At 38.4% G+C, this 26,503-nt stretch overlaps 1 long non-coding RNA gene across 3 annotated transcripts in view; it reads right to left on the bottom strand.

Moving 5' to 3' along the window:
* Positions 1-26,503, bottom strand: part of LOC309664103 — a 118,443-nt gene that overhangs the window by 67,922 nt on the left and 24,018 nt on the right. For all 3 annotated transcript variants that reach the window (XR_014265611.1, XR_014265612.1, XR_014265613.1), the window contains exon 2: positions 7,467-7,537. This is a non-coding gene — a long non-coding RNA (uncharacterized lncRNA). The remainder of the gene's footprint in view (positions 1-7,466; positions 7,538-26,503) is intronic.

Genomic DNA, 26,503 nt, shown 5'->3' with positions numbered 1-26,503 from the left:
AAAGTATTTAGGAGTGGCATGGTGGGTCACAGTGCAGATGTGTTTATACTTCGTAAGAAACTTTCTGATTTCTAACTTTTAAAAATAGGTTCAAAACTCCACACTGACTTACACGTTTCATTTGCATAAGTTTTGTTGAGAGAAAAAAAGAGTAGTGAGTATTAAAAAGTAACCTCCCCAAAAGGAGGCCATTTAGTCCCTTCCATAATAATACAGAGAATAGAGGAGCATTCCCTTTAGCCCATTTCTGCGGACAACAGAGGAGAGTCATCTGGTCTGAAAAACGGGAAGAAAGCTCTGTGAGATAGTGTTTCTAGTAAAGGTTAGGAGGATGGAGAAAGAAGGGGTTATTTCTTTTCGAGGTGGACCACATGGGGAAAAACGTGTGACGGGCAAAAGACAGCTAAACCCAACCAATGCCTGTCGACCGTCTGTGGTTTTGGTCAGCCTAGTGACTTCCTGGCACCACCTAAGATGCTCATAGGTTTTTATTTCTTCTCTCTGGTGAAGGGATACACTTTACTAACCCCCGATCTGGCACACCGCCCCTCGGTCATTGAGCAGGACTGACCGTGCTTGTCATCTGTGCTCTGAAATTTTCTGATCCTGATTAAAAGTGAAATGTAGGAGCTTTCATCTTTCAGTGGCTTAGGAATTCATAATCTTCCTAATTTCCAAAACAGAAAGAGAGGGTGTGGACGCTGAAAGGAGCAGTGGTGGTTTGAAAAGGAAAGTCCCATCATGTGTACTCACTGGGACCCCACTGCGGTAAAGACTTCACCCCATTATACAGAGCTTTGATACCTGGCTGGTATTTCTGGGTCCTATAGGTAAATACACAAGCTTTTGAATGAGTCTCATAATGTAGCCTTAATTACACTGTGATTCTTTTCTTAATTACAGTGCAGAGCTGAATTGTTTGCTCTAGGGTTTACAGCCACTCCTGCTTTCTTTCTTTCTGATTGTACAGAAAGAGCCAAAAGTATATGACGACTGGAATGTGAACGTGTTTTATAGCCAACTGAGAGATTTTGTTTAAACAATCCAGCTAACAGTTGGTTTCTCAATATTACTTTGAGAATGGAATATAGCGAATTTTAAAAATTTAGATCAGTAACTGATCTAGTCAACAACCAATTTTTATTTTGAAAGAGGCTTCCATTCAAACTGAAAATATTTGGTCTATGTCATGCAAAGTTCCCGATGTAGGAATAACTTCAAAGCAAGTTAAGGTAACATTTCTTGGGTATACACTAACAAATTAGGTACACTAATACCCACTACTGGGTTTTTGCCAAAACAACGAAATTCAACGAGGCATCATTATTCACTTGTAAGGTAAGGACATTTAACACCAGAGGGATCATTTAACAAGAGGACACTGTAACTCTCCAATCTCGGGTGTGTGAACAGAGCTGAATGAAAATCAAGAGCGTCCACTGTGCACGGCAGTCTGCGGTCATGGTTGGTTTCATTTTACAGCCATAGATACTGTCCCTGCATTGAAATGGCTCTGACAAATCTCCTGGTGATGCCTTGCTACACAGCTTCTCAGTCGCCACGTTGGATTTAGTCCAGCACTTCATCCTCAAACCACTCTCCTCCTCGGCCTCTGACCTCCCACTCCTGTCCTTTCCCTATGACTTTATCAGTCCACATCTTGGCCCAAACATGCAAAACAGAACCGAAGCAAAGATTATGTGCTAATGTATTAGGGGACGCATTCCAAGCAAGCAAGAGTGAAGGGAACTGAAAGTGAGATTGTGAGAAAGGAAACAAATACAAGGAGATGAATTACTAAGCTGGACACAGTTTGCGGAAAAAGACAGACCCTTTTTAATTTACTTATGTTCCCCCAGTAAGGACATTGCAGAAGAAGCGTTTTATCTGAGTTCGGAGCATCTAGGAGGAAGAGAGAGCAATTTATCTAGAAATGTATCAAGAATCCTGTCTCTCACTGTTGCAAGTCTGCCCTCAGGGCAATCTCCTCACCTCCCGGCTGCACTTACAGTGGGTGTCATGCAGCCTTCTCTGAGCAGCGTTGGAGAAGACAGAGCTTCTGTGGGCTCGGTCACGTTTCACATGCTCTAGGGTTGCTCAGGTCCCAAGCTTACCGCGTACAATGGGAACCGCACCGCAGCCAGCTCTGGACTCTGAGCAAGGATAGAGGAATGTGAGGTTTGCTGTGGTGGCCATGGCCAGGGTTTATGTTCTTAGGATAGAGGCAAGGCGAGCATCCACGGCCAGGGAGGTGGACAGAGGCAGAATGGATTAAAGCGACAAGCAAACAATATATACAAACATGTGTTTACATGTGTGTATATAGTAAATATGCGCATGTAATTATATACGTATATAATGCACACAGTAAATACATATATATTCTATTTTTTTTTTGAGTGTTCTAACTTTGTTGTTGTTGTTGTTGTTTTTTTTTTTTTGGCCATGCTATGTGGCATGCGGGGATCTTAGCTCCCTGACCAGGGACTGAACCCGTGCCCCCTGCATTGGGAGCGCAGAGTCTTAACCACTGGGCTGCCAGGGAAGTCCTATACATTCTATTCTATTCTATTCCACCCTATCGTATCCTATCCTAACTCCTCCACTGGGTTTCTAACTATCGCTCATACTCATTTTTCACTAGAGTACTTGATCTAAGGACGCAAATGTGCATACTGGACTTACTAGCATCTCCCTTGGAGATGCAGGCGCTGTAGCGCTTGCCAAGGTTTTAAGGATGGAGAATCTTCACTCGAGCGCTAAGCTCTGAGTGGATAAAAGGCACTGACTAGAGGCCGCTAGTAGGCAGACCTGAAACCCACTCACACTCCAGACCGTCTGATACACACCTGAAGGCGTCTGTCCTGGGAGGAAGGCCAGGAAATGTGCTCCCTCCTGGGAAGTGACGCTGCTGTGACAGGGAAGCTGTATATGGTGATATATGTATACGTGCAGCTGATTCACTTTGTTATACAGCAGAAACTAACACACCATTGTAAAGCAATTATACTCCAATAAAGATGTTAAAACAAACAAAAAAAAGAAGTGTGGAGAATTCTCCCTTTTCAGTCCTGGGCAAGACTGCTGTACTGGCTTTAGTGACAGTCACGACCTGCTGGGAGATGGGCAGGAAACCGCATCCTGATGGGGATCTTTTACTAGAACAAAGGAGGGCTGCGCTGGCCCTGTAGGAGGCGAGGGGACCCCAGTTGAATAGGAAAGGCAGGGTTTCAGCTTAAGAAAGAAGGGCAGCACCTCAGAGAAACTCTCACACCTGAGGCTCAGGCTTTCAGGGACGTCTTAGCCTGAGTCTGGAGCAGGCTCCAGGGGATGCTGAGAGGTCCCCCTCCCCACAGGCCATGCCTAAAGGAGCAGGAGCTGCCATCCACCCCGAGAGAGGCAGGAGTGTGGAGAGAAACGCTGTCTATGACCCAGGGAGATGGGGTCTGCTGAGAGCTACGGGTGGGGCAGGAAAACCAGAGGGCAGGGATTTTAATCTCCCTTCTTATGAGGACAGGGTCACATTCAATTAGCGCCCACCCATATGATCTCATCTGACTTAAAAACCTCTTTCAAGGCCCAGTCTCCAAATACAGTAACACTCTGAGCTACTGTGAATCCGGACTTCAGCATATGAATTTTGGGGAAACAGAAATCAGCACATACTAGAAGGGGTGTAAAAATGATCCATTGAAGCGATGAAATATGCTAGGTATTTCACTGATGGAAAGACTTCAAAGAAAAGTTACCTCGGTTTATTCTCCTAAGAAAGAACCTTTCCTAAGAATTGATTTTCCTCAAGCCCAGCACTCATTTTTCTTGTCCTTCTCTGTTCTTTCTCCTCCCAGTTTTATTGAGGTATACGTGACATATAGCATCGTGCTAGTTTAAGGTGTAGTTTTGATGTGATGATTTGATCTGTGTATCTATCACAAAATGTTTACCATAATAATGCTAGTTATCACATCCTTCACCTCACGTAACTACCATTTTTTTTGTCGTTGCTATGGGAAGAACGTTTTAGATTTATTCTCTTAGCAACTTTCAGGTATATAATACAGTACTGTTAACCAGAGTCCCCATGCTGTACATTAGATGCCCAGAACTTATTCCTCTTACGACTGAAAGTTTGTATCTTTGGACCAGCATCTTCTCATTTCTTCCCACGACTCAGCCTCTGGCAGCCACCGTTCTCCTCACTGTGTCCAGGAGTAGGGCTTTTTTTTTTTTAGATTCCACATATATGTGAGATTATACAGCACTTGTCTTACTCTGACTTAGTTCATTTAGTATATGTCCTTAAACGGCAGGATTTCCTTCTTTATTCATGAGGCTGAATAGTATTTCATTGTGTGTGTGTAATATTATTCAGCCATGAGAAAGAAGGAAATCCAGCCATTTGTGACAACATATATATATATAATTATACATATAATGACATATGTATATTTTCTTTCTTCTTCCTTCCTTCCTTCCTCTCTTTCTCTATGTATATATAATAAATAAAAAATAGAGAAATATTAGTTAACATATTATATACAGCATAAATATTATATGCTCATAATATTTTAATATATATTTTATTTATTTATTTATTTATTTATTTATTTATTTATTTATTTATTTATTTATTATTTTTGGCTCTATTGGGTCTTCATTTCTGCGCGAGGGCTTTCTCCAGTTGCGGCGAGTGGGAGCCACTCTTCATCGCGGTGCGCGGGCCTCTCACTGTCGCGGCCTCTCTTGTTGCGGAGCACAGGCTCCAGACACGCAGGCTCAGTAGTTGTGGCTCACGGGCCCAGTTGCTCCGTGGCATGTGGGATCTTCCCAGACCAGGGCTCAAACCTGTGTCCCCTGCGTTGGCAGGCAGATTCTCAACCACCGTGCCACCAGGGAAGCCCCATATATATTTTAAATTACAAAATTTTCTTTATCCATTCCTCTGTTGATGGACACTTAAGCTGTTTTCGTATCTCAGCTCTTGTGAATAAAGCTGCTATAAACATGGGGGTGCAAATGTATCTTCAAGATAGTGATTTCACTTCCTTCTGAAGTGTACTCAGAAATGGAATTGTAGATCATATGGTAGTTTTAATTTTTGAGTAACTTCCACAATGATTTCCACAGTGGCTCTATCAATTTACATTCCCACCAACAGTGCACAAGGGTTCCCTTTTCTTCACACCCTCTCCAGCATTTATTACCTCTTGTCTTTTTGATAATAGCCATCCTGAAGGTGTGAGGAGTTTTACAGTTTCAGGTCTGACATGCAAGTCCTTATTCCATTTCTAGTTAACTTCTGCGAGTGGAGTGGTCTTGGAGAAGTTCTCTTTCAGTTGAATTGTTTGGGAACCTATGAGCTTCGTGAACATGGGAGTCCAAATATCTCCGCAGTTTTGGTAAGTTCTCTGACATTGTTTCTTTAAATCAGCTTTCCACCCCTTTCTCCCTCTCTTCTCCTTCTGGGCCTCCAACAATGTGCTGTTTATTTTCTTAATGACGTCCCTTAAGTCCCGTGGGCCGTCTTCATTCCTCTGCATTCTTTTTATTTCTGCTCCTCTGACTGAATGATTTCAGATGATGTGTCTTCAAGTCATCTGTGCTTTCTTCTGCTTGGTCCAGGCTCTGGGTCCAGACAGACAGGATGTCCCTGAGGGTCCACGACATCAACAACTGCCCGAACCTTTGCAAGTGCTCTGGGGTATCTGCAGGGCCTGCAAGGACTGCCGACGTCTTCGCGGCACATCCAGGTCCAGCGGGCAGGGTCCAGGCGGCGGTGGCGGTGGCGGGAGCCGGAGCCGGTGGTGCGCCCCCACTCGGCGGCAGGGGCTGGCTGCGCGCGCCTGTACACACTGCACGCACACGTCGTGGCAAAGCTCAGTGGCAGCGGCAGACGCCGGGACCCACGGCAGGCACACTTGCAGCTGCGAGGGCCTTGGTTGTCGGGGTGCGATCCTGTGGCTGCAGGGTCTCACCACAGGCGCGCACACGGCCGCGGAGGCCAGTCCAGCGGTCAAGCTGGTGGGTGCAGCTGCACCGCTGCAGGGACTCGTTGCACGTAAGCCCCGCGAGGCAGGCCAGCGACCGGAGGTAGGGACAGACCTAGGCCCACGGGCATCTGTGGGGACCTTGGCTGTCAGCCTGCACTCTTGTGGCTGCAGGGTCTTGTCGCAGGTCCTCACATGCCCGTGGAGGCCAGGGACTGACTGGTGGCATCGGGGCGCACAGGGAGGGGCCGGCCCTGAGCGTCCACAGGGCTGTGGATGTCAGCTGCAGGGCGGAGGCCAGCGTCCTGCACGTGTGCGGCCAGAGTCAGGGGCCCACTGCTGGCATGCATCCAGGCCTGTCTTCCCCAGGATCTTGTGCATTAGGGCTTCTTTCATCCAGAGCTCTTTGACAATACCCTAGAAAACTCTGACGTTTATTTTATCTGGTTCAGTATTCAGAACATGGGAGCACAAGTCTTTTGTATCATTCTTATCATAACCAAACTTGAAGTCTTGGACCAGTTGAATCTGGAGCAATGCATACAAGAAATGTGCTATTTTCTGCTTTTCAGCCATCTCTGGGAGCTACTTCCACATTATCTGGCGAGGCCATCGCACAGCGTCATGGGACTTCTAATTCCATCTGAAGGTTTATGACTCCCAAATTCTTTTTCTTTCATTCTTTTTTATTGAAGTGTAGTTGGATTACAATATTGTGTTAATTACTGCTGTACAGCAAAGTCACTCAGTTATACACATATATATACAGTCCTTTTCATATTCTTTTCCATTATGGTTTATCACAGGATATTGAATATAGTTCCCCGTGCTATACGGTAGGACCTTGTTGTTTATCCATTCTGTATATACTAGTTTGCATCTGCTAACCCCAAACTCCCAGTCTATCCTTCCCCCACCTCTCCGACCCCTTGGCAACCACCAGTCTGTTCTCTAGGTCTGTGAGTTTGTTTCTGTTTCATAGACACGTTCATTTGTGTCATATTTCAGATTCCACATGCAAGTGATATCATATGGTATTTGTCTTCCTCTGTCTGGCTTACCTCACTTAGTGTGATCATCTCTGGTTGCATCCCAGTTGCTGCAAATGGCACTATTTCGTTCTTTTTTACAGCTGGGCCAAATTCTTATCTCTAGTCCTGACCTTGCTCTTATATGCCAGTCTTCCATATCTAATTGCTTATTCAGAATCCCCACTTAATCGAAGATACCTCAAAATTATCAGTCTGAAGTAGATTTTATTTTTCTTAACTAGCTCCTTAACCTGCTATTTCCCCAATCTTTTTTACCTCAGTTAATAGCACTCCTTCCCATCATCCGGCTACAAAAGTCAACCCACAGGACGCACCCTTCACTCTTGTCTTTGTACCGCTCCTTACTCCATCCATCAGAATATCTTGCAGATTCCAGCTCGAACCATATTGCAAGTTAACTTCTCCTTATTTTCACCAATACTCTCACCTGGGCAGATGCAGTAGTGAAACGTGTCTGCTTCTTTCTCTGTGTGCCTCATTCATCCATGCTCCAAATGCCTGCAAGAGTAATTTATGAAATATATGAGTGAAAGCATGCAGCTCTCCTGATTAAAATCCTCTCTTTGCTCCTTCCCCAAATGAGAAAACGTATAAATCCAAATTCAGTATCCAGGCTTCACAGCACGCAGATCTGGGGCATGCCCAGGACTCCAACATTATGTGTTTACTTGCTCCCTGGGATTCAGCCACATTTTTCTGCGTTTCCCAAAACTACCAAGTCATTTCCAGTTTAGAGGCTGTTTACCTCTTTACTTCACCCACCAGGCTGCTCTTCCTGTATTTTGTGTTGTTTTGTTTTTGTTTGTTTAATTTTGGAAGTTGCCTTTTTGTTAGTTAAAGTTATTGGAAGGTCTTTACTAATCACCAAAGTATAGCTGTTCTTTTATCACTGCTGTTTTACATTACTAACTACATCACTAATATTTCTCTTTAAATGATAGCACTTACCCGTATTTTCCACGTTCTTTTAAAGTTATTTATCCAATTGTTTATCCTCTGCTACCCTGCCATTGTGGGTAAAAGTTAAATAAATACCAGAGTCTTCTGTGGACTTTCAAATATATGTCCCCAGGAGTAAGAACAGCCCCTGACACACAGGAGTGCTCAATACATGTTTGTGTAGTCACTAGATTTCAATTGTTTGAGAGTCAGCCCCCATCCTGGAATCTCTGACATAACTGCTGCTTCATAAAGTTGCTCCCACATTGCTTTATTTGCTTCTTAAATATTCCTCCAAAGGATCTTTGGTTTTTAAAAATGGTACAGATTTTCAAGTCTTCAGAGGAGGCTCTAGGAACAATTCATTTTCCCAGCTTGACAATAACCTCCTTCAACATACAAGTGTGCATCTCTGGGATGCGTACAATGACAAAAAATAGGATATAAGCCATTAGTAAGTTAGGAACTTATTTATTAAGCATTGTGGAGCATTTATGGACATCAGTAAAAATATTTTGTTGCTGTTATCTGAGCTCGCATCAAGGTGGCTATTTTTTTTTGAATTTTATTTTATTTTTTTATACAGCAGGTCCTTATTAGTTATCCATTTTATACATATTAGTGTATATATGTCAATCCCAATCTCCCAATTCATCACACCACCACTTTCGCATCAAGGTGGCTTTGATTCAGTATATTTTTATCCTAACAGTCTCAAGTCGAATACCAAGACATGGATATAGAGTAACATTATCGGCAAACTTTAAATTATATTAATGACAAGATTTTCTCCATAAAGACCGGGAATTGGGTTATTACACTTCATATTAAGCAGGAGAAACTTCATTTTTTCATAAGAATGTTTCACCTTTCAAAAAGAAAAATAAGGAATGATCCTAAAAGAAAGGAACATCTCTTCGATCTCTGGGACCCCCAGAACACGTATCTTAGTGCCTTGCATTTTGTCAGTGTTTAAATGTCACAAATATTGCTATAGTATCTTATACCATTTTCTTTTGTTCTATGATTCATTTAAAATCTTGAAATATATTTTCATACATTTAAAATATACTTAATTTATTTATATTATCAAGAGACTAGATCAAATATATAGATAATTTTAGTTCAGAATTCATTAAGCATATAATTGTAGATATGAAACACAGTCAATTCTAAAAAGTTACAATTCATTGCCCAAAAGAAAGATCTCAAAATAACTGTCGGGACGTGTGCTGTCCTCTGAGTACAACCATTAGCTTGTTTATGCTGTCTGCTAGGATTAGAAACATCAAACAAGTGGCAAGTAAAGAATAAAAACAGATAACTTGTTATAAGAATTGTGATAGTCTTCTTAGGGGAAACTTCAGTTGTTCCTTTAAATCTTGATTATTTTTTATTCTTTATACCATTTTAACATTCTCCATTATGAACCTTAATTCATTGTTATCCTATTTAATGCCAAGACTGTTCTCCTTGGCCATGAAGATCATGGCCATTTGTAGTCTTTATTTAGTTCAAGAAATGGAGAGCAATTTTCATATTATAAGCAGCTTATAGTATATCAGGAAAGGAAAGACGTTGAAAAATGCTCTTAAAAAGCAAATATAAATATGTTATTAATATCCATGTTTTTAGTCAGTGGTCCTCCCCCAGGGGCCTTAGAGCCTTAGAGAAATAAGAATACTTAATGTGCTTTTCACATTTCCTACCTTTGCCCTCATCATTTTGTAAATATTTCAATCAAGAAGAAATTGAAATTGAAGAGGAAGTGGGAAAAAAGAAAGAAATCTCTCCATAGCAGTATTGTGATAAATACAGACGGGCACAGATGCTTTGCTAGCAATTTTTCTGGTTTGGAACGTGTAGGAAAATTGTTAAATGTGGTAACTTTAAGTTATTCTAACAGTAAATTATGGAGCCCTGGACCCTAAATATTTCCTTGGCTATTTCTGTAAATCTCTCCCCATCCCAGTATCACACTGTTTGCCACATCATGGAACCTTGAGCCCTTTCTCTGTTTGTTTTTTTTTTTCTTTCTTTCTTTCTTTCTTTTTTTGGCTGTGTCAGGTCTTAGCTGAGGCATGCGGATCTTCCTTGTGGCTTGGGCTCTTCGTTGCAGCCCACGGGCTTCTCTTTAGTTGTGGCATGTGGATTTTCTCTCTCTAGTTGTGGTGCGCGGGCTCCAGAGAGCGTGGGCTCTGTAGATTGCGACACATGGGCTCTAGCTGAGGCAGGCGGGCTTAGTTGCCCCGCGGCATGGGGGATCGTAGTTCCCCGACCAGGGATCGAACCTGCATCCCCTGCATTGTAAGGTGGATTCTTTACCACTGGACCACCAGGGAAGTAGCTCTCTGTTGTACTATGTGAGAAATTACTCAGAAATGATCACAGGCAGAGCCTTTCTCTCTTCATGCAGAAACACACTTTATTTAGTAATTGTTGAATATGAATGTGCTTCTTTATTTTGCAGGGTATCCAAATGAGGAAAACTTCATATTGTAAATTATTTGCCTATGTTTTAATGCCAAAATTTGGAAGAGATAGTAAGCAAAGGATGGGAAGATTAAGGAAGAGAAATGAGGTGGGAATGAGTTGAACTTATTTCCCATTTTAGGTTTAAGGGTCTTCCAACGATAGGTTTTAATTATTATACCAAAATAATATTGGATAAAGATTATAAACTTTAAGTACAGGAGAATTTTTACAATGTATAATACTGAGAATTTCAATAGTTATTTCCAAAGTTTCTTTTTACTAAGTAAACTCTATGGTTAGTTGCAAGGATTTTACGCTTTTGATGAATTAGTTCTGTTTAAAAGCCCAGCAAGATTAAAGTGGTATTAACATACCACTACTAGTGGAATGGTCTGAGTTCATTTAACATACATTAAATTGTCCCTCTCAAGTAAATTATAAACTGAAGATATGATACTAGTACATACACAAAGGTTTCAGTGTGATGTAAGGGAAGTGCCTCTGAAGCACCCCCATCTGCAGGATTGAGGAACGTCGATCATGGAAATATTCTGCATCGTTTTGAAACAGTTTTGTTTCTAGGAATTGCATTGCTTCCTTATGTTCTATTCTTCATACATACTTTTAGCATAACATTCGCACACTTCTCTTTCTTAACACACACCACAGAGTTCCAAGTGTTCTTTGGAATAGAACTAAAATCAGCACAACTTTTCTAAGCCCCTACACCTGGCTATGAGTTCTCAGTTTTATTTTGTTTTGTTTTTCAAACCCACTAGTCCCTTTTTCCAGGCAGATTTATTCTTTACATTCTTATTCTGTCCCTATGCCCACTTTGATGCCAAGGTGTTCTCACGAACATCAAGATACACTTATCATTGATCTACCTTTTGAGATTCAGCTCACAATTTTTTCTTCCACTAAGCAACAGTGATCACAGTATTTTATTTGGTGAAAAAAAATGAAGTTATTGATCACTCATTTATTCTAGTCGTCATATAAATTTATACAAAAATTAATCTTTCACTAAATTAATATATGCTTGATATTTTTATTTGTATATACAAGTACACATTTATGTTTCACTATATTGTAGTTTAAATGTACAAATAGGAATATATTACAAATAAGATATGTAAATGCAAACAGCATATAAACATATGGAACAGAATTTGTAAAATGATGGAGAAAAGGAGGACTTTGAAATATCTATAAGAATTTTCTATTAGAATTATCAATAAACCTTTAAAGTGGGAAATTTCCAGTAAAATTGTTGTGCATCTATTTCCTCTAAAACTCAAAAGTGCTGACCATATTTTTACATATGTATGTGTATATATGTTATATATGTGTGTTCTTGTCTCTAATATCCAAAGAACATTTTAAATATATTATGTACATTTTACTTACTTCTATTTTTTGTGATCATTTAAATTTGTGATCTGTGATCTAAACAATGGTGGAAATATTTTTGCAAGGAGTAGATAGGTAAAGTGTTCCATAGAATATATCTCTATAAAAAAGTATCAGATGAGAAAAAGTGATGAGATTTTAGCTCTCTCTTCAGATGATTTATTTTTAACTGTAAATTCCCCTAGTTTTCTACAGAGACTGAAATTAATCCTCTTATTATGAGGACATGTTTGAGTTTGCTTAATAGGAAATAATAATTCTCTGTAACTTTCTTCAAGAGTTCAAATGAGCATAAATCATTTGTGTTTCAATAATCCTATTACATTAGAAAATTTCCAATATAATATCAGTGTCCAGAATTTTTACAGTGTGAATATCTGCTAATATTTTAGCAGGGGTAAGAGGATTCTATTCTGCATAAGTTTTTTAAGGGTAATCACCTTTCTTCTCTAATGCAGCACCAGGCTGTAGAATTTAGAATGTGCCTCAGACCTTTGCAGTTAGAATTCTTTATTCTTTGGCCATCTATTTATTTATTTATTTATTTATTTATTTATTTTGGCCGCACTGCATGGCATGTGGGATCTTAGTTCTCAGACCAGGAACCAAACCCGTGCCCACTGCAGTGGAAGAGTGCAGTCTTAACCACTGGATCACCAGGGAAATCCCTCCTTTGGCCATCTTGACTATTTTAAGTGCAACTGAACTGAGTCAGGCAAGCGGTCCTTATCTGGAGTCTTTTTATCAGGTGCCATTAGGAAGGGAACTTTCACTCTTTTCTTGGGTTGCTAACTAAAGGCTAATATGAGCTGAGAGGTTCTGGTCACCATTTTCTTGAAAATAAAGCCAACACAGAGAAAGGCAGACCCTGCTTCTGTGGCCCACGTTCCACCGGAGCCTGATCCAGCTAAAATCCGGTTATTCCACGTAGATGGGCTGCATTAGTATTCTTCCGGCTGCCCTAACAAGTGGTCATAGACTGGGTGGCTTAAGACGACAGCAATTTATTGTCTCACAGATCTGGAGGCTGCAAGTCTGAGATCAAGGTGTCAGCAGGCGTGGTTGCTTCCAGGAGCCCTAAGGCGGAGTCTATCCCTTGCCTCTCTCCCTGCTTCTGGCGGCTGCTGGCGATCCTCGGCGCTGTGGTTTGGAGATGCAACACACCCATCTCTGCATCCCTCAGCACACCGCATTCCCCCTGTGTGTGTCTCTGTGTCTGTCTCTCCTCATCTTCTTAGGAGGACACCAGTCATATTGATTTAGGGCCTGCCCTGCTCCTGTATGACCTCATCTTAACTAGTTACATCTGTAAAGACTGTTTCCAAATAAAGTCACATCCACAAGTTCCAGGTGGATGTGAATATTTGGGGGACACATGGACAGTCACATTTCATTCCACTGTTTTTTCTATGTAGCTTATTTTGACTTTCTAAACTTTAAAACAGAAGTGTATAAACCTCCATTCACAAACCATCTCTGGTATTTTAAGAAATAGCTATACTGCATATTTTTTCACATATCTCTCTATATGTTAATCATAAACTGAGTACCACTTTTGATCATTCTTTGAAGTTTCCTGCTCAGATATCCTAATGGTTCATATTTATTATAAATCATTAAAGTACTATTATATGCCTCACAGATTATATTAATTTATAAAATCTTTCATGATCTCTATTAGATTCAGTTGAATCTTTGAGTTAGATGAACTTATCACAAACAAAACTCTTTTAGTGGGGCTTCCCTGGTGGCGCAGTGGTTAAGAATCCGCCTGCCAATGAAGGGTACACGGGTTCGAACCCTGGTCCGGGAAGATCTCACATGCCTGCCGCGGAGCAACTAAGTCTGTGAGCCACAACTACTGAGCCCATGAGCCACAACTACTGAAGCCCGCGCGCCTAGAGCCCGTGCTCTGCAACAAGAGAAGCCCCCGCTCACCGCAACTAGAGAAAGCCCGTGTGCAGCAACAAAGACCCAATGCAGCCCAAAATAAATAAATAAAATTAAAAAAAAAGAAAACTCTTTCAGTGTCATGCATGACTCCTTATTCTTTAACTAGGTCTTTCAGTTCAGGCTGAGATACAATACAAAACAAACAAAAATCATTTCATTCCTATTAAATCATATGCCTATTGTGCAGCTGGAGAATTTCATTCTCCATTAGTGTGACTCTTAATTTATTTCTATTTATCTAAAATGCCCAGTGGAATGATTACAAATGTGTGAAATATGTTTGCAGTGAATGGCATTTTTCCCAAGTGTTCTTAGGTCTTAATTAGTTGATCCTGAGACTACTTCCCTTTTATTTTGTATTTAAATAAAGTAGAATAAGTCAAAATTGTAAGTTTGAAAGTTTTGATTTTAGTTTTAAAATCTGTTCATCATGAATAAAAATAACGAATTATTAATAATTACCCCAACTGAATGTAGAGATAAGTAATTATACTTTTCTTTGCTTCCTAATATAAGTTTGTTAATAAGTATTGAAAACAGAAGATACTAAGGAGTCAAAAACAGCTGTATTCAAGAAAGCATTAATTGATTAATGAAAGTGGGAGCCCTATTATTGATTAGATGTATTTCTTTTACTTAATAGCTCTGTTATATAATAACTTGTTAATTTTAATACACTTGGAAAATGAAGTGTTCAGAAATCTTATTTCTATTTACTGCTGTAAAAAAGTGTTCATTAGAAGGAAGAAAGCATCAGTCTTTTAATTATTCTGTTTCGTTTTCTCAACAGGATCAGATATGAAACAGCAATTATAGCATCAGCATATAAGCTATTTGTTTTTTAAAAAAGCGAAACAGAATTGTGGGGAAATTCAAGACGAATAATACATATTTTTGTTTGAGGAAATATAAAAATATATTTGGTAAGGTTTGTAACATGTTTGGTTATGAAAAGAAGTAACGTTTTTGGGCAAGGGGGAGGGGAATGTATCTTTGCCACAGAAAAACTGTGGAAATAGTGGTATCAAGGAATGAACACTTATATTAGACCAACAGCAACTGGACATGATTTAAGCATTCCTAGGCATTAAAAATTACCAGTTTGCATTTTAAAATTTCTTTTCTGGTAAATTCCTCACGGTACTATCATATCGTTGCCATCTGACATTCCTGAGATATGCTTTGCCTGTACTCTGCATGGTACGTACAAGCTGTCAATATCGGCTCTTCAGCATTTGAGAGAAGGCACAATTAACAGTAAGTTTCTTGGGCCAAATGAGAAAATGTCTTCCAGCTGGTCTTAGTGAATACACTTCACACCTACTACAAAATTTCATTTGGTTGGGTAACAAGTAGAAAACAGAGACTTGTATTTTCTTAGAGAAAAATTTAATTCCTATGTGCATTAAAAACTACAACCAAATGCTTCTGCTTCTGTTTGAATTTATAAGTCTATTTACAATGCTAGAAGTTTTAATACTTTAGCACATTGATAACATTTGTATCATTTGCAGAGTAGAATATGCTATTTCAGAAGTATTAAGTGCAGTAAACTGTTTTTCAAAGCAAATAAATGGCTATTTATCCTAAGCATATATCCGTGTTGATTCATTCATGCCTAAGTTTTGCTTCTAGCTCTATTATGCTTTTGAGCGACAAACATTCTTTCAGGCATGTCTCATTAATCATTTATTAGTTCATAAAACACTTTACTTTCTTGTCATAGTGAGTATGAGATTAAAAAGGATTTTAATTGATGACAGGATAATTTTTTAAAGTTTAATTTAAAAAGAGGTTTAGGGAAGTAGGAGCAAGAATGAAAAAGAAAATTTAAAGAAAAAAAAACCTCAAAGGACATGGAGATGAGAAAAAATCTAAATTAGGTGTTAATAAGACTAAGATTTCAGTAGCTTTGGTTTTTCCAAGTTCTCAGTTTTCATTATTGGTACTGAAAATAGTGCATGATAAGGAAATCAGAAGGTTATTTCATGTAAACTCAGAATTTTAATGATTGGTAATGCTAATATAACGAATACATTTTTGAGGGGCATATTTATAACACATGAATTTAAATATTTTTCTTGTTGGTGAGACTTTCAAAGTTATTGCTGAAATCAGGAAAACCTCTATAAAATATGATACTGAGTTAAGGCTCAGCATAGTATATTGATTTTATGTATAATTCATTGCATCTTTATGTTTTAGTTCAGTGTGAGGCTTTTTGTAGTAGGGAAGTCTGACAGAACTAAATTTGTGGTTTCATGACATGCAACTTTGGGAAAATTATTTCAAATTTCTAAGTCATGGGCTCATCACCTGCAATATGGGAATGATACCCGTCCCACCTCATAGAGTTGGGGTCAGTACTGTTGAAAGCAGAATAATGACATGATTCATGGGGAGCAAAATGAAGTACTGTAGTATCTGGCAAATGTCTAACCTTACTACACTATAAACCTGAAGCTCTCCCCAGCATGCCCCAACACACTGCTGACTGCACAGGAATTCAGTTCTCAGGGAGTTCTTAGGAAAAAGAGAAAGATAAGAGAAGCTAGGACATATGAACCTGACGTTGGTTCAGTTTTCTCCTCGAGGCAATATTTTATGAAGCAAAAAACACAGTTGGGAAAATGAGCGGCTGAGCTGAGGGGGCAAACATTAACTTTTAGAAACTGTAAGAAGTTAGAAAGCTTAGTAAGGAACCCAGGGTTTTGATGAGAAAACTGAGGAGCTATGCTATAGGCTGAATTGTGTCCTCGCAAAATTCATATGCTAGAGCCCTAACTCCCAACATGATGGTATTTGGAGATGGGCCTTTGGGGAGATAAGTTTAAATGAGGTCATGAGGATGGGGCCCTGTAGATGGGATCAGTGTCCTCATAGAGCTTTCTCTCTCTTTCTCCCCACCACCTCTCTCTGCATGCATGTAAAGAAGCGGTCATGTGAGCACATGGCAAGAAGGCACATCTGCAAGCCAGGAAGAGGGCCCTCACACAGGACCAAATCTTCTGGCGCTTTTATGGTGGACTTCTCAGCCTCTAGACCTATGAGAAATAAATCTCTCTTGTTTAAGCCACCAAGTCTATGGTATTTTGTTTCAGCAGCCTATGCACACTAAGATATCCTCAGAGTAATATGACCTCAAATAACAACATTCAAATAATTTCATTTCCTGACTCAATAAAATTGATCTTTCCTAGATTTGTTCCTGCCAGAAGCAAAGGAAAACCACATCCGGAGCCTCAAATTAATCCTTATTTCTTTTATAATGTCAGCACTCAATTAAATGTAACTAAGCACATAAAAAGATAACAGTTTATTGGGAACTGAGAGAAAAACAGACAATACACAAAGAAACATGACATGTAGATACTGGTTCTATGATATGTGAAATTTTATATAAGTATGATTAATATGTTGAAGGAATTAAATAAGATTTAAAATTTCAGCAAGAAACTAGATACAATAAAAAGAGCAAATTAAAATTCTAAAATGAAAATTACAGTAACTGAAGTTAAGTAATCAGTAGAAATGGTTAACAGCATATTAGGCATTGCTGAAAAAATAAAGTAGTAAACTTAATGATAGGTCAGATGCTGCCTGCATACTGCTGTACTGTGGTATGGGGAGAAAAATGGTGCAGAAAATAGATAAATCAGAAAGGAGTGTAAGAAACACACAAAGGCTAAGAATTTTCATGAACTGATCAAGGATCCACAGATTTCAGCGTTACTGAGATAACAAAAGATAAATGTCTTGGTCGGCTCCAACTCCCGTAACAAAATACCCTAGACTGGGTGGCTTAAAGACAGAAATTTATTTTCTCGGGGTTCTGGAGACTAGGAAGCCGAAGATCAAGGTACCAGAAGACTTAGTTCCCTGTGAGCGTTCTCTTCCTGGCTTGTAGAAAGCTGCCTTTTTGCTGTGACCTCACAAGGCAGGAAGAGAGAGAGCAAACTCTATGGTGTCTTTTCCTACAGGATCACTGATTCCGAGGAGCTCATCCTAACCCTTATTGACTCCAAAAGCTTCATCCCCAAACACCCACACTGGGGGTTAGGGCTTCAATATATGGATTTTGGGGGGCAGGGATACAACCCAATCCATAGCAATATGATTGTACAGTCAGATTCATGTGATCAGAGATCTCATCCATCACTCAAGCTTTACAACAAATTTCTCAGGTGCACACGGCCATAGGCAGGCTCACAAGAGCAGAAAGTGATCTGAGACATTACGTTTGGGTTTCAGGTTCTTCATTCCCACAACAGAAAGGGCTTGCTTACCTCAAATAGACAATGTTTCTATTAAGGTACATGGCATATGGCTTCACCTCACCTAGTGGAGAATGATTATCTCATGAATATCTCCATTTTACACTGCAGCATTTTTGACATTTTTCAAGGGGTTAAGCCAAATAAACTATAGATTTGGGGTTTATTTACTCACTACAATCTTTCATCAGATATACCCTATTAGGAGGGAACTAAGATCCCACAAGCTACAAGCCACACAGTGAGTGCAGCCAAAAAAAAAAAAAAAGAGTCTTCCATAAATAAGGACCCTCCTCCTGGCAAACATCCTCAGACAACTAGCCCTTAGGTTCCTTTATGATGTTGTCAGTGAGATTAAATTGGATCACATTCCTTCTTTTTTTCCCTCTGGGAGCATCCCTCCTATAATGGCATAACATAATGGTGATCACCAGAATTTGTTTTCCAAAGGGGAGCAGGAATTTCCTCTACAAAACAGGTGAACTGTTATTTATATTTCTTCATAGGTGTACTGATATTTCTTTAATCAGCTGAATTACTGTTTATCCTCTCTTATCCACATTTACTGAATCTTTCCATCTATTGGAGGCATTTGATTGTATAATCTTCCTAAAGCTACATTCATTTAAATTGGTTTCCATAGGTATTGTGTCAATTCAAGACTTCATCTCAGCTTCCAAAAATATTTTCTCATCCTGGGATCATGGTATGCAGAAATCAGGTTTCCAAGTAAGAGAACTTAAAACTCTTTGTTAACATATTGCTATAACAAATAAAGTCATATTTTTACACTGTATGTAAATTAGGATTACAGTCATATATTCCATCCTTTCCCAACCGAAGCAACTTTTTCCACATTAGAAATAACTGGGGTGGTGACTACAGGCAATCTTCCAGTCAAGTCTGTATTCTCTGTGGTTTGTGGTCATAACTATTTTGCAGATACACTGCAGGGTTTTAACAGATAGCAGCTTCCACCTGTCATTATATAGCATTGCCCATCTATCCCCCATAAGGATATGCTGTATTGTGCCCTTTTCTTTCACTCCTAACCTGTTGCCTCACCAGGTCCAGGATATACAAAATGGAGAGGCTCAAACGAACAAGAAAGGGAAGATGAATATCATTCTTATCTGTGGCACTTGGGCCATTAGAACACAACGAAAGCCACACTCTACAATGATGTTCTACAATTTAACCTTATCAAAATTCGCCCATAGCTACATACATGCCTTTACTGGGCTCTCTAAGACGCAGAACTTTGCAAACATCAGACTTTGTTGTGATTCCAGTATTTAACAGTAGTTCTTCCTGGGAGAGTTTAGGAGCTCCTCCCAGAATTTCTGCCGTGTATGAATACGGTCATCACTGATCATTCCATTCAATGAGAACTGTGCTGTCTCTCCGTTCTGAAAGAGAGCTCCTTCTGATGACCCTGTTTAGGTTAAAAAGTCTTTTTCTTCATGATAAAAAGCCTTTAGTAACATTTTGCAGCATCACTTAGTACACAACGACCAGCTCCTAATATCTCCACCAAGCATTTGGCCCTCTGAGGCAGATGCCAATCACAATACCACATACTTTGTCCCATTGTACATTTAAGAAATTGTAAAATATGGGAAAATGGTCTGTACTCCCAAATAGTGGGTACCCAACAAAACTTTCATTTGGGTATATCTTACCTCTGAATACAGCTTCACCTGGATATACTAAAAGTCTTCCATAAAAGTCCTTTGTGTACTTCTGAGGGGAGACATCTATACTGTCAGACCATACGATCATGTCCAGACCTGACACTTTTGAGACTACCTAGGTTCCATTTCCATTTTCTTTAAATACATTCCATGCAAATTTAAATTTGACTTAAAGAATCATAGTAAACTCTGACATACTGGGCAGGCAGCCTTAACCTGAGTTCTGTCACACCAAGGCAGCTGTTTTAGCAACATCCGTATCTTGACTTACCGCCTGAAGGATAAAGAGGTTCTGCTCTATTGCATCCTCTACTTTATCCCATTCACTTGACTTTCCATTGTCAGATGTGCTACCTCACATCTTCTCCTCACACTCACCAGGTAGAACCTTGAAGAAGTGCTTAAAATCGGTAGAAACCCACTCTTCTTCCACCAGAGGAAATCCAACCAGGGTTTCTCCCAACACTGGCTATTAGTCAATACTCAATATAAGAGAGAGAAATAAGGGTTTATTCCCTCACTCTGAAGTGCTGATGTGGAAAGAGGAAACCCCAAATTTTCACTTAGCATGGCCAATTAAAACTGGAAGAAAAGGAGACTTAGTTGATACCCATGTAATTACCAAAGGCAACATGAACCTGCATTAGATTCCTATTGCTGATATATTAAAAAAAGCCACAAAGTCAGTGACTTAAAACAACACAAACTTATTATTTTATGGTCCAGGAGGTCAAAAGCCTTGTTGGCAAGGCTCTGTCCCTTCTGAGGTTCTGGGGGAAAGTTTGCTTCTTTACCTTTTCCCGGGTTCTAGAGGCTGCCTCATTCCTGGTTTCTGGCAACTCCCATCTCCACTGCCTGTCATTGCATCACAAGGACTCTGCTTTCCTCGTGACGGCTCCTTCTTTGACTCCCTCTTACAAAGACCCTCATGACTATATTACCTCCTCTCACTCTGAAAATCCAGGATAAGCTCTCCATCCTAACACCCTTAACTTAACCACATATGCAAACTCCCTTCTGCCACATAAGGTGAGATATTAACAAAGAATTAAATTGCAAAATAAGACATGTGAATCAGAAATCTTATCTAGGGTAGATCTTTACGAACCACTTCAATGACATAAGGAACAAGAAGCAGTGAAAAAGCAGAGGGGGGTCTGGGTTACAGCACGTGGCTTCTGGTTCCCTTTCTTCCTTCATCAGATGCACCCCACGGTGGTAGACACGATCTCTAAGTGAGGTTTCTCAGACACCACACAGCGAGAATTTAGGTTATGAAACACCTCATTTTTATACCCAGGTTTCTATAATACCTTACTTGAGATTTTCTGGAGAATGATGACTCATAAATCCACAGATTCTAGGATTGTTTGTCAGAAGCAGTTAAAAACCAGGGATATTCTATTAGGAGGTTTCCACAGATAAGTGTTCTCCTAACAAATATCATTAGTGATTTTATCAGGAGGTCAGTTATCAGCATGTTTATAAGGACATTAGACTGGAACCCCTCATTCTTTCCCCAATAGCACCCCTTCCCCATAGCTGGAAAGAAACAGATTACAAGCCAGCTGCTTTAATTCCTTTCTCCACAAGGGCATTATATTGTAATTGGTAAGATTGGAAACCCTAGAATAAGAAAAGTTTAATTCATATCCCAGTCTATTTATTAGTTATCTAGCTTTGAAAGTTATTTATAATTTCTTTGGAGTCAGTTTTCTGATATGTGAAATATGAATAATAATAATACAGAGCGCATAGATTTAACTTATTTAAAATGCTTTTGACAGAGTTTGAAAATAGAGAGATAATAAAAAATTATAGCCTTTAAGAAATTATAATAAATAATTCATTAAAAAATTTTAAGGGGAAGACAGTTTCTTAAACTGTCAAAGATCCCCAAAGTAAAACCAGCAAGATTAAACACACTAAGCTAATTATGATAAGTAGACATTGGCTTGCCCATAGTAACTTAAATTTGAACTGAAAGAGTCCTAATACAAAGTAAGAGTTTAATTTCTGGAAGAGCTTTTGAAGACAGTAGGGGATATTTATGAATTTATAGCATCCTGTGGAGTGAAATGTTGGTGCACATGTCTGTTTGTTACATAAATATATTGGACATTAATTATAGAATCATGCACACAAAATTTTGAGACATTTGGGTCCTTATTTGAAACAGATTTACAGTTACTGGAATCATCAGGTCTGTACAGGTTCTTCTCAGGGTGTATTAGTATGTCTGTGTTCTGGTTAAAATTACTCATAAGTTATATTCTTCAACAGTAAATAAGTGCTATGACCAAGGAGAATCAGATAATATCTAATATATAATTGAAATATCACAAGGGGATAAGAGAAACAAAATGGAAGCTCAATAAAGCCAAAGCCCACTAAATATTAAATACATCTAAGCACATACTAATCAAACTTCAAGGATAGAGAGGAAGTCTTGCTTGGAGAGAGAGGAAATTTTGAAGTGTGCCAAAGGGGAGAAAACACATCACATACATAAGTATAATAATATGAATGACCACTGATGTCTCATCAGAGACTATGGAGGCTAAAACATCATTAAATGATATCTCTAAAGTGCAGGAAAAAAAATTGGAAGAATAATCTTAAGTATTTGGCTGAAATAATGAGATTTTCAGACAAATGAAACTTAAGAGAATTTGCTGCTAGTCTGTCTACACTAAAAGGAATGCTAAAGGTGGTTGCTTAGACTGAAGTGAAATGACACAAAATGGAAATTAGCTTCTACAAAAGGAATGACGAGAATGAGAAATAATAAGTTGATAAAATATAAAGTGCATATACACACAATTTTACAATTATTTCCTTAAAAGGCAACTGACTACTTAAAATATAATGCTAATGCAATACAAGTTTTATAACGTATGTATAAGTAAAAGATATGATGACAATAGTTAAAGGATGAGAGAATGAGTTAAAAGTTTTTAAACTGAAAGTTTATTACATTGTGAAGATGGAGTAGCAAATGGGAAGAACACATTTAAAAGTACTCCAAGTGAAGTCAAATAAAAAAGTGAGTATACAAATAGATTTCAAAGCAATGAGATTATTTCAGATTTAAGGGTAACTACAGAATGATACATTGCAAATAAATAGATGAATTTAAATTTTATCATATTAAAAACATGTTGACATTGTCTGAAATGGTTGAAAATATAAAATATTTCTATAATTTGTATATTTTCTTTGAAAATGTGTAAATGCTTAACACAATTATAAAAATAGTATAAGGAGAATAAACAATTTATATAGAAAAAAGGAAACAAACTGGTATTGATTGGGGGGGCATTACTATAAAGAGATAAAACATATCAAGTGAATTTGAAACAATAATTTGTTCATACTTAGAGTGTTTTGTAAACCAGGACATACTAACTTAGACTTAATAAAAGGAAATGCCTTTGTAAGGACAAGAAAATCTGAAAAATATTATAACCATTTTTCACAATATTGCCGGTATTGTTATTCTGAAAATACGCATTTTTATGTATACAAGCTATCAAAAACTATTGAAATTATATCAACCAGATTCAAAAGCCAATTAGAGCAGGCTCTCACTGAACATAAAGGTTACAATTTTGGCACTGATAACCAATATTTCAATAGCTAAAATATATGAAATAGATTAAAGCCATGAGATCAGAAAGATATTTTTAAATAGTCACCTTTTGAAGATTTAGGGAAAGCATTAATTACTATAAAATTTTGTGAATAAAGAAAAACAATAAAGCATTTCACTTACTATTCTTGTACATTTCAGAGTGAAATAGTTCATGAGAGACATTTTCTCTTTATGAAATTATATGATCTACTAAATATCTATAAAATAATAATTAGGCTTTGCAAACTCCTGATGAAATAATAGATATAGGTAATAATTATGAATGGCTACTAACATCACAATAGTACATTATGTGTCCCCAGGTACTCACAACACCATTTATAAATATTCTAGACAAATGATTGAGCCTCTACCAGATCAAGCCTCTTGATCTAAAAATCATGAAATACTGGGTACAAATTACTATGTTCAATCCATCCCTAGACATCATATACCTATAGGTACACATGTATATATATGTAAATATATGCATATATATTTAATTGTGTATGTGTGTGTAGTTATGGCATATCCATTTTAAAAAATTCAATTGAAAATCCAAATACTTTATCTAGCTTCCATTTTGCCCAGAATATCTTTATTATAAGAACAATTTACACAGCCAGCATGGGCTGACCCTCAAGGCTTCTGCTCCAGCAACTTGGGATCAGACCCCACCCCTGATAGGGTGGTGACAGCCACTGAGCAGAGGGGAAGTCCCATTCCTCACCCAACTCCAGCTCTAGCCCCTCCATCTCCAGCCCCACCCCTTAACCCAGGAGATAGCTGCCAGTGCCCCCTGAGGAAAGATGTGACTGTGTCCATGTCAAAACCAGCCCTGCACCAAAGGCACTGGGCACATGAGTCTGTATAGAGATGCTCCCACATAAGAACACCCCTTCAAGACTGCAATAGGTGACTATTGCACCTAAATTCATAGAGGCCGAGAAAGTTAGGCGAAATGAAAAGGCAGAGGAACTGGTCAAAATTGAAAAAGCAAGAGGAAATCCCTGAAAAAATAAATAATGAAAACAAAAATAATTTACCAGATAAAGAATTCAAAGCATTGGTAATAAGAATGTTAACTGAGTTAGGGAAAAGAATAGATGAACACAGTGAGAATTTTAACAAGAAACTAGAAAACATAAAAAAGACCAACACAGAAATGAAGAATTGAGTAACTGAGATGGAAAATACACTACAAGAAATTAATAGCAGACTAAGTGATACAGAAGAACACATAAGTGATCTGGAAGATAGAATAATGGAAATTACCCAATAAGAACGGCAAAAGAAAAGTTGACCATATGTGCATGGGTTTACTTCTGGGCTCTCTGTTCTATTCCATTGATCTATATGTCTGATTTTGTGCCAGTACCATACAGTTTTGATGACTGTAGCTTTGTAGTATTGTTGGAATTCTGGGTGGGTTATGTCTCCAATCTTTTCCCTCAGGATTGCTTTTGAAATTTTGTGTCTTTTTTGTTTCCATATAAATTTTAGGATTATTTGTTCTAGTTCTGTGTAAAATGGCATGTGTATTTTGATAGGGATTGCATTAAATCTGCAGATTGCTCTGAGTAGTATGGACATTTTGACAATATTAATTCTTCTAATCCATGATCATGGGATATCTTTCCAATTCTTTCTATCATTTTCAAATTCCTTCATCAATGTTTTATAGTTTTCAGAGTATAGATCTTTCACATTCCCAGTTACGTTTATGCCTAGATATTTTATTCATTTTTTTTTTGTGATTTAAACTGTATCGTTTTCTTGCTTTCTGTTTCTGATAGTTCATTATTAGTGTATAGAAAAGCAACAGATTTATGTATAGTAATCTTATATTCTGCAAGTTTACTGAATTCATTTATTAGTTCTAATAGTTTTTTTGGTGGAGACTTTAGGGTTTTCTATATACAGGATCATGTCATCTGCAAATAGTGACAGTTTTACCTCTTCCCTTCCAATTTGGATGTCTTCTATTTATTTTTCTTGCCTGACTGCTGTGAACAAAAGATGCAACTTTCTGTTGAAAGGTACTGAGATATTGTGGCCATGTTACTGTAGTGGTACTGATTAATACATCATGCCTATGATAAATTTCAAAGGGTATGGAGAACAAAAGCTCACATTTCTGGGAACTAAAAGTTTTCCTGAGTTCTTCTAATCTATCAGTTGCATTGATGGGCCACGTGTCTTATCTTTCTTGATTACAGTGATGCTATTTTCTATTGTAACAAATACCCATAAATGTGGTGACTTTAAAAAGCACAAATTTAATTATCTTACAGTCTGTAGATTAGAAGTCCAACAGGGCTTTCACTGGGCTAAGATATCAGCAGACTGCATTCCTTCCTGGAGACTTCAGACAAATCCATTTCCTTGCATTTTCCTTCTCCTAAAGGCTGCCTATTTCCCTTGGATCATGGTTTCCTTGCTCAACTTCAAAGCCAGCAATGTTGAGTTGAGTACTTTTCATGCTGCCATTTCTGTGATTCTCTACCTTCCTCTTCTACTTTTAAGGACGCTTGTGATTCCACTGTGTCTTCCAGGATAACCCAGGATAATCTCCCACCTAAATGCATTTAACTTAAAGCCACAAATTCCCTTTTGCCAGGTAAGGTAACCTATTCCCAGGTTCAAGGATTAGGACGTGTACTTATTTGAAGGCTCACTATTCTGCCTACCACAATACCATTGTCTCATTTTTTGTTTTTCATTAGTGTAAAGTAGTTATCAATATATAGCTCTAAATCGTAAGGAGGATCAGTAAAGTATGTGAATTAAATGATTTGGAAATCTGGCCTTCTATGCAAAACTTTCTGCTTTCTTTGTCCAACTTCTAAAAGATACAATTACTTAATCTAGTCCATGCTGTAGCTGGCCAACTGACTCTGACTCATCCTTGTTTGAGTTTGCATTTTAAACAATTCTAAATCATGAATTTGCCTTAACTGTCCCAATCCAAATTTAAAAGTTTTGTGTTATGAAACCCCATTTTTCTCAAGAAAAGTCTACCATTCTTTTCATAAGTCTACAATACATCAATATTTGACTAAACAGGTTTTCGTGTTTTATA

The sequence above is a fragment of the Balaenoptera physalus genome, assembly GCF_965194825.1.
Source record: "Balaenoptera physalus genome assembly, chromosome: 7".
Lineage (NCBI taxonomy): Eukaryota > Metazoa > Chordata > Mammalia > Artiodactyla > Balaenopteridae > Balaenoptera > Balaenoptera physalus.
Note: the sequence above shows the minus strand (reverse complement) of the source record. Positions and strands in the feature narration are given on the sequence as shown.